The sequence below is a fragment of the Hermetia illucens genome, chromosome 6, assembly GCF_905115235.1.
Source record: "Hermetia illucens chromosome 6, iHerIll2.2.curated.20191125, whole genome shotgun sequence".
In the NCBI taxonomy this organism is placed as follows: domain Eukaryota; kingdom Metazoa; phylum Arthropoda; class Insecta; order Diptera; family Stratiomyidae; genus Hermetia; species Hermetia illucens.
The window spans coordinates 31515626-31527512 of NC_051854.1; positions in this window are offsets into that span (position 1 = coordinate 31515626).

Consider the following 11887-nt stretch of genomic DNA (forward strand, 5'->3'; position numbering starts at 1 on the left):
ACGCATGATAGCGCATCCCCTTGTCGTAGACCGTTGTTGATGTCGAATGGTCTTGAGAGTGATCCTGCTGTTTTATCTGGCCTCGCACATTGGTCAGGGTCAGCCTAGTCAGTCTTATTAATTTCGTCGGGATACCGAATTCTCCCATGGCCGTGTACAGTTTTACCCTGGCTATGCTATCATAGGCGGCTTTAAAGTCGATGAACAGATGGTGTAATTGTTGTCCATATTCCAACAGTTTTTCCATCGCTTGCCGCAGAGAGAAAATCTGATGCTGATTTGCCTGGAGTGAAGCCTCTTTGGTATGGGCCAATGATGTTCTGGGCGTATGGGGCTATCCGGCCTAGCAAGATAGTGGAGAATATCTTATAGATGGTACTCAGCAACGTGATACCTCTATAATTGCTGCACTGTGTGATATCTCCCTTTTTATGTATGAGACAGATAATGCCTCGTTGCCAATCGTCAGGCATTGATTCGCTGTCCCATACCTTGAGCACAAGTTGATGAACCACTTGGTGTAACTGGTCGCTCCTGGCGACTTATGATTTTTTAGCCGATGAATTGCACGGACTGTTTCTCCTAAACTTGGTGGTGGCAGTATTTGTCCGTCGTCTTCAGTTGGCGGGAACTCCAACTCGCCGATGTTCTGGTTGTTCAGTAGCTCATCAAAGTACTCAACCCATCGCTCTAATATGCCCATTCTGTCGGAAATCAGATTTCCCTCTTTGTCTCGGCAGGATGAGCATCGAGGTGTATAAGGTTTCATCCTGCTGACTTGTTGGTAAAACTTCCGCCTTCTATGCCTGGTGCGGTTGCTCCCTGTACTTTTCTAGTTCACAGACTTGTTGGTTCTCCCAAACTTCCTTTTTCCGTCTGTGAAGTCGCTTCTCCGCTCGACGGAGTTCGTGATAAGTCTCTGCGCGTACGTTCTTTGAGAATGCAACATTACTCGGTATGCGGCATTCTTCCGTTCCGTTGCTAGCTTACATTCATCGTCAAACCAGCCGTTCCGACTCCTTTTGCGGCTGGGGCCAAGTATGTTTGTGGCCGCATCCATGATAACGTTCTTCAGGTGATTGTGAAGATCATTTGTTGATGCTTCATCTCCAGGTCCTCTGTTGACTGCGGTTATTGCGGCATCCATTTCCCTCTTATAGGTGTCGCGGAAGGTTGTGTTGTGGATGGCTTCAGTGTTCACTCTCACCTGATTGTCAGAGGGGATTCTAGGTGGTATTGTTATTCGAGCTCGGAGCACCATGCCAACGAGATAGTGATCCGAGTCTATATTGGCCCCCCTATATGTTCTGACATTCATCAAGGCTGAGAGGTGGCGGCGTTCGATCAACACGTGGTCAATTTGGTTGAAAGTGGTCTCGTCTTGAGAGGCCCACGTATCTTTGTGGACCGCTTTCCGCGCAAACCAGATACTTCCAACAACCATTTCGTGTGACCCTGCTAATTGAATAGTCCGCAGTCCGTTATCATTTGTTTTTTCGTGTAAGCTATGGAAGCCAACATACCGCCTGAATACGGGCTCCTTCCCTACTTGGCTGTTAAAATCCCCAAGTATGATTTTGATATCATATCTGGGACAGGCTTCGAGGATTCGTTCTACTGCGTCGTAGAAGGTATCCTTCTCCGACTCTGCAGGCTCCTCTGTAGGGGCGTGAACGTTTATGAGGCTTATATTTCTAAACTTGCCTCGCAAGCTCAGAGTGCATAGCCGTTCGCTTATGTTTTCAAAGCCGATAACAGGTTTAATTTTTTGGCTGACTAAGAAACCTACTCCGAGCACATGGTTTACTGGATGACCGCTATAATATATGGTGTAGTGGCTCTTCTCCAGGAAACCGGTCCCTGTCCATCGCATCTCTTGCAACGCTGTTATATCAGCCCTATATTGGGACAGGGTATCGACTGGCTGCTCGTCAGCTTCATCTCTGTACAGGGAGCGCACGTTCCACGAGAAAATGCGCAAATCGTTATTCCGTGTTCTTTGCCGGGTCCGTCGTTTTAAAATCCGTCCTGCCAAAGCCCACTGTATATGACGCGAAAATCCATTCGGGACAAACAAAAAGACAAATTTTACGGTAGATAAGGAACAATTCGAAGACAACTGCAGTACCTTTTGCACAGAATTTGCTGAACAAACTACTCGATAGTTCTGCTTGCAGCATGTATTTGGACCGACAAGTTCTGACTGACCTCCACACCCTACATAACAAGCCTTGCCACTTGCCAAGATTGGTCTGAAAATCAAAGTCGATGGTAAATGATCATAAGGCCGACCGAAACAACGGTGGCTTGATACGCTGGATGAGGATTTAAAAGCCTAGTGATTACATACAGATCAGGCATTTGATAAAATAAAATGGCAAAATCGATCACAACGAGCCGACCCCGCTTGTGAGCAGGACAAAGGTAAAAGAAAAAGAAGAAGATGTTAGGAGCAATGAGTGCATGACAGTTCTATGTGACATAGTTTTTGTTTTGTTTCACACAAAACATTAAACAGGGCTGGGAAGAAGTAGATTCTTCATAAATGCGACCCTAATATTTCACGCGAACGTCAATTATTCTCGTTGATTATGTCGTCAGCATCTTATTTGTACAGCTTTAGAAGTAGTAAATTCACGCGAATTCGCTAAGTTTGAATTGCCATAACGTTGGCGTTAATTGCCAGACTTCCCTGCTGGTGCGAAATTTGGTAGTCCTAGAATGAATTTAAGGGTAATTTTCCAGTAAATTTCTAAAGGTTGGTAATATACTATTAGCTAGTTTATTTGAGCAGATATCGGAATGGGACATATTTTCAGGCCTAGATTTCATCTAAGCGCATCATTCTGATCTTTTTCGAATTTTTGAGTTGGGTAGCTTTCGAAAATGAGTCCTGTCTCACTTTAAGTGCGTACATGTTGACTCTTTACTCGCGCACTTTGCAATTCACTACTCTTCTTTTTCTTCTGCCTTTGTTCCGTTTACAAGTGGGGTCGGCTCGACTTTGCAATTCACTCCCCCCCCCCCCCCAGCACAGCGGTGGCAGAATCATGGTGTGGGGTGCTATGGCATATAAAGGAGCAGGGTCGGACAGCACATACCAGTTACGATAACGATTTTGGGGTTGGCATCAGGTATCATGTTAATTTATGACAACGACTCAAAACATACAGGGAATGTGTCGTTAAGGAATGGCTGCTTTACCATGTCAAAAAGACACTTCCTCATCCACTTCAGACCCCCGATTTAAATCCGATAGAGCACTTGGAGCACACGTCGAAAAGGAGCGACGAACAAAGGAGGTAAGGAAGAAAATGGATTTAGAATATCACATGTTTGTTTGGAGCTCTATTCCTGAGAAATTAACCGAAAAACTTGTAGGGTCGATGAAAAAAAGACTTCTCGCAGTTTTAAAAGCGAACGGTTACCACACCAAATACTAATTTACCCAATTTTTAACATAAATTTATTTTTTTTTATTAAGTTTGAAGTGTCCAAGTTTTTTTCGGCTGTGCAAAACGCTAATTTTCGCTAATCATTATTTTTCCATTAAAAAAAAACTAATAAAATAATAATAAGAGTAAAATACACAAAAAATGTGGTTTTTCTTTGAAGAATTTATTAAAAGATAACATTTACGGGTAGTGCGGTTAGCAACCTACTAGAGACTGCAGGGGCTCAAAGGAACGATTTCGCGAGAAAACCATCAAGGCCGACACTTTTTTTCACATGAGCACATTGGTTGCAAAAGGAATTCGCTTATATTTGAAAGAGTATTCCGCATTGGCATATTGTGGTGATTTTCCATATCATGTATCTAAAATGAAACTTCATCGGCTCTTATACATTTGCGCTGTGAGGTGAGGCTTAAGAATACACTCAAAGTCTTCCCTGGTTGTCGTAAAAGTCGACTAAAAGGAAAAGAAATTTGTGCGCTCATGCAAATTTCGCAGTTTTACTGCTACCGACACATCAACAACGCCTCAATGGGGGCTGACTTCATGGCTATGAACTTTAAATATCTAAAGTGGACTACTATGATTGGTTTCTGGAATGTGCGGACGCTTCTTGACAACGATATCGAAGAATTCCAACGAATTCCAACATCTTGCCCTGAATGGCAATATGCTTTTGTACTCTGGAAAGCCCAGTGATAGCAGGCGCGAATGGTCAGTTGGTGTCAGGTTGTTTCTGACGGTTACCGCAAGATGCACTCTCTTGACCTGAGAGCGCATTTCTTATAGGATTCTGACTGCAAGATTACGGTCTAGATCAAGTAGCATCACAATTGTACAGTACTATATACCGACGGCTTCCGATATAGTGGAAAAAGATGCTTCCTACGAGTAATTGCAAATAGTTCAGGAGAGGTTTCCTGCAGGTGACATTGTGATGATGATGGTAGATCCAAATGCCAAGGCTCATTATGGCATAGCGTGTTTGAACTTCAATACAGTGCGAAATCCCGGGAAATTAAACTTAGTATGCGCCGTGACAGAAGGTAATTTGTTATTGCGCTGGTCACTTCGTAATGATTTTAGAAGTGTATGCTGCAACACGCAAATCTTTCGATGGTCATTCGACATTAACGGTCGACTTGCCATCCACGATGACGAGTAACTAAAAAAGTAGAAAGAACACTTCAGAATGGTTCTAAACCGTATCATATCCGGTGAGATTCCTCCTTTTCTGGATGAAATGGCTAGTCCCCATAGTATGCGGATAGGGACTGTTTTTCCAAGCGGAGAAATCATTTTGGCCAACAATGCAGCTATTATCAGAGCAACATATGATATCTCCAGATGTTACGTGCTATAAACCTAAACTGGAGTCTCACAATCATCTGTAATGAACTAATGGTATTGCGATGGTCAAACGACCATCCTGAGTGCCAAAGGCTACCTAAAGTAGAGAACTATCCCAAAACCTAAAAGAAGAACACTGAAGCTCCATCAAAACGATCTGTCAACACATGCTTACACGTGCATGTCCACAAACATACGTGAGCTTCTCCAGTCAATATAAACTCGGATCACTATCTCGTCGGCATAGTGCTCGAATTACAGGACCACTTACAATCCCCTCTGACAATCAGGTGAGAGTGAATACTGAAGCATTCACAACACGGCCTTCCACAACACCTATAAGGGGGAAATGGATTCCGCAATAACTGCAGCTAACAGATTTCCTGGAGGTGAAGCGGCACCAATTATCTTCACAACCACCTGAAAAACGTTATCATAAATACGGCCACAAACATACTTGGTTCCAGCCGCAAGAAAAGTCGGAACGGCTGGTTGAACAATGCATGTAAGCTAGCAACGGAACAGAAGAATGTTGCATACGAAGTAATGTTGCATTTTCAAAGAACACGGGCACCCGCAGAGACCTACCAAGAACTCCGTCGAATGGAGCTGCGACTTCACAGGCAAAAGGAGGAATCCTGGGAGAACCAACAGATCTGTGAACTCGAAAATTAACAAGTAAGCAGGGTGAAGCCTTATACACCTCGATACTCATCTTGCCGAGACAAAGAGGGAAATCTGATGTCCGACAGAATGGGCACATTCGAACGATGGGTTGAGTATTTTGATGAAATGCTCAACAACCAAAAATATCGGTGAGTTGGAGGTCCCGCCAGCTGAAGACAACGGACAAGTGCTGCCACCACTAAACATAGAGGAAACAGTGCATGCATCCACTGGCTTAAAAACCATAAGTCGCCAGTCGAATTGGTTAAATACGGAGGCGACCAACTGCACCAAGTGGTTCATTAACTGATCGACTGGCAACCAGGCATTACCTGTCCCATACGTAAAAAGGAAGATATCTCGCATTCCAGCAATTATAGAGGTATCACGTTACTGAGTACCATCTATAAGATATTCTCTGCCATCTTGCTAGGCCGGATAGCCCTATTCAACCAAACTATCATTGGCAAACACCAAAGAGGCTTCACTCAAGGCAAATCAGCCACAAATCAGATTTTCTCTATGCGACAGGCGATAGAAAAACTGTTGGAATATGGACATTTCATCGACTTTTAAGCCAGCGATGAGAGGATTCGGTATCCCAAAGAAATTGATAAGACCGACTAAGCTGACCCTGACCAATGGGCTAGGCCAGATAAAAGTAGCAGGATTACTCTCGAGACCGTCCAACATCAACAACGGTCTAAGACAAGGCCTTGGAGAAAGTGATTCGCGATGCAGACGTAAATGCGTGTGACATCATTCTTTTCATCCTTTTCGCTGACAATATTGACATTATGGGAATCACAACCCGAGATGTACAGTCCACCTTGATCCAAATCGTGCAAGCGGCGAGAAATCTTGGGCGGCACATTAATGAAAATTGAAAATTTCTCCTCCCTAGGGTCAAAAATCACAACCGATAACAACTGTGACGATGAAATCCACGCACGGTTGTTGTGGATTATGAATGAATGAAAGAAAAAAATACCAAGGAGCAGGATAAGCATATGTTAATTTATTAATTAAAATAAAAATGCAATTTTATTTAAAAGCAAAGAAAGCAAAAATTAATAGACTGTATATCTATTATCTACTCTTGCTTAAATAGCATCCTGCAACCTTTCACACATGCTCCTTGTAAGATTGATTGATTGATTGATTCGACCTTGAGGAACGGTTCCATTGCTCCTCTGCGGCAGTTCTCAGCTCCTGCACGTCTCGTGGGTGGTTATTTTGCTGGCGGATGGACTTCTTAAGATGATCTCAAAGCTGGTCTATAGGATTGCAATCCGTGCTGCGAGCTAGCCATTCCAAGACTCTAATATGGACTTCATTAAGGTACCCCCTGACCACATTGGCGACCATTGCCGGGCATTGTTGTGCATAAAAAGAAAAGTAGGGCGTATAAACGACGCAAAAGAGAGTACATACTTTTCGTGGATGTCGCTTATGTAAATTTGTGCATTGATGAATGGTCTCCGGAGCATATGAAGGCCTGTCATCGCTTCGTACAGCCAGTCCAGCCAGAATGCTCTCGAGCAAAGTGGAGTCGAGCTGCTCTGTGCGTTGCAGTGAGGAGAAGGTCCGTAGCAAGAACATGAGAATACAGATTGAGTTCATTCGGTGGTCTACATATTGTATCCGGATTGATATACACAAGAAGCCCGTGGCTCGTTATTACAGATGACTGGAAACGATTCCTTAGAGTCTCCATTTCAGAATCCTCCTATATTATCGTCAATACTGATGCCAAATTTCATAGTTCTGGGATGAACTTATGGGCGGGTTTTCCGGTTAATTTCTAAAAAAATATACTATTATTTACTTTATTTGTGGAAATTCCTTATGTATTTTGAAGACTAGATTTTAGATAGACACATCTTTGTGATTTTTTTGCAGATTTGTTGGTCAGATAGGTTCTGAGAACCTTTTTAGAGCACACATTTTGAACCCTATCTCCCCTATGTTTCACTTAATTTTAGGAATAAAATAAATTTCAAAAAGTACTATTCAATACCTTTCATTTGATACTCCACATGACTATATCTGGTGAAAAAAATTTCGAATCCTCTCTTTCGCATGGGTAGGGGGGAATGGCGCCAATTGCCGTATCTAAAGGAACGGAAGGGATTGCGAGCCATGGCAAGCGTAACGCTCTCCAGCTCTGATACCGAAATAAATTCCGAAATGTTCAACGTTGTGTACGTCATAACCGGAGGGAAAATGCTATTGCGCTGGCTAAGCAAGCAGAAAATGCCGCAGAACGCAATGATTTCATAAACATATATCTCGTCACGAAAGAGCTTGCATGTAGTGGCAAATCTTTCGGTAGTCCTGTGAAGGACGTTAACCGTCGACTGCTCATCCACAATGATAAGCAATTGATTAATATGGAAAGCTTAACTGTACACATCCGGTGAGGATTCTGCTCTTCTGTCATCATAACATGCCCATACAAACTGTTCCTTCCAGCAGATGAGAAATCATTTCGACCATCAATGCAAATACACGGAAGAAAGCCGCTGGAATTGACGAGCTCCCCGCAGAGTTATTTATTGCTGTATGTAAATTTTGGGAATTCGAGACCTTTCCCAGAGAATGGAAGAAAGAGATGATCGTTCAGTTTGCAAAGAAGGACATCCGTTTTGAGTGCGACAACTAGAGGGGTATCAGAATGCTCCCTGCCGTCGCGAAGATAATGATGAAATGATCCTGGAATGCATCAAAGAACATCTCAAAAGCTTGATCGACAGAGAGCAGGCTGGCAGCACATCAACACCGTACAGATCATTTTGGAATAGTGCGCTGAGTTTAGATTTTTGCTTCACCTGTTCTTCATTTATATCGAGAAAAGTTTCCATAGTGTGATCATTTAGTGTATCTGGCGTGTCGTAGGCAGGAGAGGCATTCTTGAGAAACTAATATCTATTATCAGAACGACAAATGATGTCACCTGCTGCACCAAAGTAAAATCTCGGTAGATTGTGAGGTCGCCAAAATTGCATCCTGCCGTCGTTATTATTTCTTCTTGTAATCGATGACGTCCTTCATGCTGCCTTGTCCGGAGAACGTGGAGGGATTCAATGGATGATGACGTCTTACCTCAAACAGCTCGACTGCATTGATGACATCTGTTTGCTCTCTCACTGAGTCATGGACCTTGGTCAAAGTGCTCTAGACTAGGAAAGAAAAGCAAGTGAAGTTGTACCGAAAATAAACAAAAACAGATCCAAGGTTCTCAATCTGACAGGTCAGCGCACTCTCCCCATCTGCGTTAATAGGCAGAGCATCAAAAGTGTCGATCAATTTGTATATCTAGGAAGCGTGGTTTCAGCGGACGGTAGCAGTGAACTGAATATTTCGCGACGTATTAACAGCAGTAAATCTGTCTAAAATCTGGACATGCAATTATCTCATTACCAAGATCAAGTTGCTAGGGCTGTGGTGTTTCTTTCTCGGTTGTGGTAGACGGAGCTCTCATGCTTGGATAAGTCGTAAAATATGACTTGGTTTTGTCCAGGGCAGAGGCAACTCATCAGATGCATAACTTGGTCAGCACACAGGCCAGCCCATCGCGGCCAATATAATCGGGAGACGGAAGTGGTAGTGGATCAGCTACACATTAAGGGAGGGATGGGAATAGCATTGCCGGCTCCGCCATGCAGTGGAATATGCTCTCCCAAAATGACTGATGGCTGGATCGCCACAAGAGCCCATGGCGAAAACAATAAAAAACGATTGCAGGCGTCTGAAGGAAATCCTGGGGGAGTTGATGCGCATTTCAGGTAACCGCGAGCGATGGCGCGAAGTGTGGTTCAACAGCGGGTCGCATGGAAACATCTAAGTTTTCTTATTTATTTGTATATCAGTATCAATTATTCGAAGCAGACATATGTATATGCTGAAGAAGTTTGCAGGTTGTACTCAATTAGTTAATGTACGTACCTAGATTTATGCTATATGTACGTATGCTTCTGCCCATAAAGTAGGACGGAAGTATTCAGATGCATTCCATAAATTTAGATGCGTTTAGAATGTGCATAATATGTATTAAGGATGGGTAGGTATTGTATGTAATATCACAACAAGTCAGGAAACCGGAAGCTGGACGCTTCAGGTACGAAAGGTTTTGTGTATTTCTTAGTACGTAGCAAGTAATATATCCATATATTATGTAAGAGTATCCACTTTCAGGTGATATTGACATTCATAGTCTTCAATTTTCAATGAAGCAACAAATTTGAGGTATTATAACTTTGTTAGTAATAGTGCGATTTCCACCAAACTTGGTAAGATCATGCTCCATATTATAGCCTATATGACCACAAAATTTCATGGTACTAGGATGAACTTAAGGGGGGTTTCTAACCAATGACAAAAATTTGTAATAATATACTATTATTAACTTTATTTAAACAGATATGGAAGGTATTTCGGAGCCCAGGCAACATATAGTGGCAGCCTCCTGATTTTTTTCAGATTTTTTGGTTTGGTAGTTTCTGAGAATGGCCCCCTTAAAGAAGTGATCATTTTCAACCCCCCGCGCTCCCCACCCTTCCAACGAATGTCAAAACTAAGATCGGCTTTGAAAAGTACTAATCGGGACCTTTAATTTGATACCCCACATGACTATATTTGATGAAAAAAAATTTTACACCCCCCTTTGCATGTATGAGGACCCCCCCTTAAATTCGATGTAAAAGGATTTAATTCACTGTATGCGTGAGCGTTCACAGTTCCCACCTTTGTACCAAATTTGGTGTCAATCGCTATAACCGTCTCCGAGAAAAATGCATGTGACCGACAGACAGACAGACAGGCAGATGGACAGACAGACGGACAGACAGACAGACAGACAGACAGACAGTAAACCGATTTTAATAAGGTTTTGTATTTACAATTCGCGACAGCTGTTGTCGATGCCGACGACAAGTAACAGGCTAGCTTTGGGCTTTAGCCGATTGCAGACTGAAAAGCTATGTTAAAACTAAACTAAGGCAGCTTAGCTAAACTAACCTAAGTTAAACTGAAATTATGTCCCTGTACACCAAGAGCTAAGTTAAGGCTTAGTCAGTGTCGTAACACTCAACTTGACGGACGTGCATGCAGTGAAAATTATTGATGAAGAAAGTTCCGATGATGATGATTACACAGGAGAAGGAAAGAGAGAAAAAAATTAATGCCTACTGAACACTAGCACCGAACAGCCTCAATTTGATCTTGGTGTTGAGATAACTGCATTTTCAGATGTTAGACAAAGCAGCAAAAGCTAAAACCAATCTAGCGCTATCATTACGTCGGACAACATTCAGTTCAGTACCACCACCGGCAAAAATCACGATTTTTAGATATACAAATTGATCGACGTTGTCAATGGTCTGCACATTAATGCAGACAGGGAGAGTGCGATGACCTGTGCAACTGAGAACCTCGGTTTTGTAGGTGTGGTCAATCCAACCAATCCAAGCTTAATCAATTGGCTCGGAGTTTGGAAAAAGAGGCAAGTACTCTTTCCAAATTCAGGTATTTGATAAAAGATGCCAAGGTCCATTGAATTCCTCCACGGCCTCCGGATAGGGTAGAATGAAGAACGTCATCGATTTTAAGAATATCGGTGTTAAGATGCAACCCTGGAGACTCTGCTTTGGACTTCAAATTCCTCGGATATGTGGCCAATGCAGGAGAATCCAAAACGAAAACCAACCTGCTGTCTTTCGATCAAGTTTTTGATATGCTTTTTGATGAGTTCATGGATTGTTTTAGGTGACTAGTCATTTCATCCATAGGAGGCTGGATTTCACTGGATATGATGCAGGTAAGAACCGCGGTGAACTGACCCTTCACCTTTTCAATTGCCCATTCCTGACAACCAGGATTTGACTCCACAGCAACGAAATCGAAAAGTTGACGCTCAACTAACCCAGCCACTGCCCGTCATATTTACTCTTACAGATTCAATCCATATCATCATCTTGACCCTGAACCCTTAATCCAACATTAGTTAGATCTTCTACTGATGTGACAGCACCCCTTTTTTTTGGGCAGCCTTGGGTTGTACTTATGACAATAGTATTGATACCTTTTGGTACTTCTACTTGTGTGATTTCTACTTTTCCATCGCTGCCCGTTCATAAGGTCAGAGTGATGTATATGTGTGTGTGTGTATGTTTGTGAGGGGGAAAAGCTGTTTATAGCTTCTGAGCAGTCAGACCGTACTCGAATCCCCCCTTTAACCGAATATTAGATGTGATACCCGTTGCAACTGGACCACATCAGCACCAAAGATCTGATATCTGATGCGTCCATAGATGAGTCATTCAAATAGAAAATACTCCGTGGATTCCGCTTCCCGGATACGTATCATCTCGTATAATTCTCTTTTTGAACATATGTCCAGCTAGTGACTTATGGTC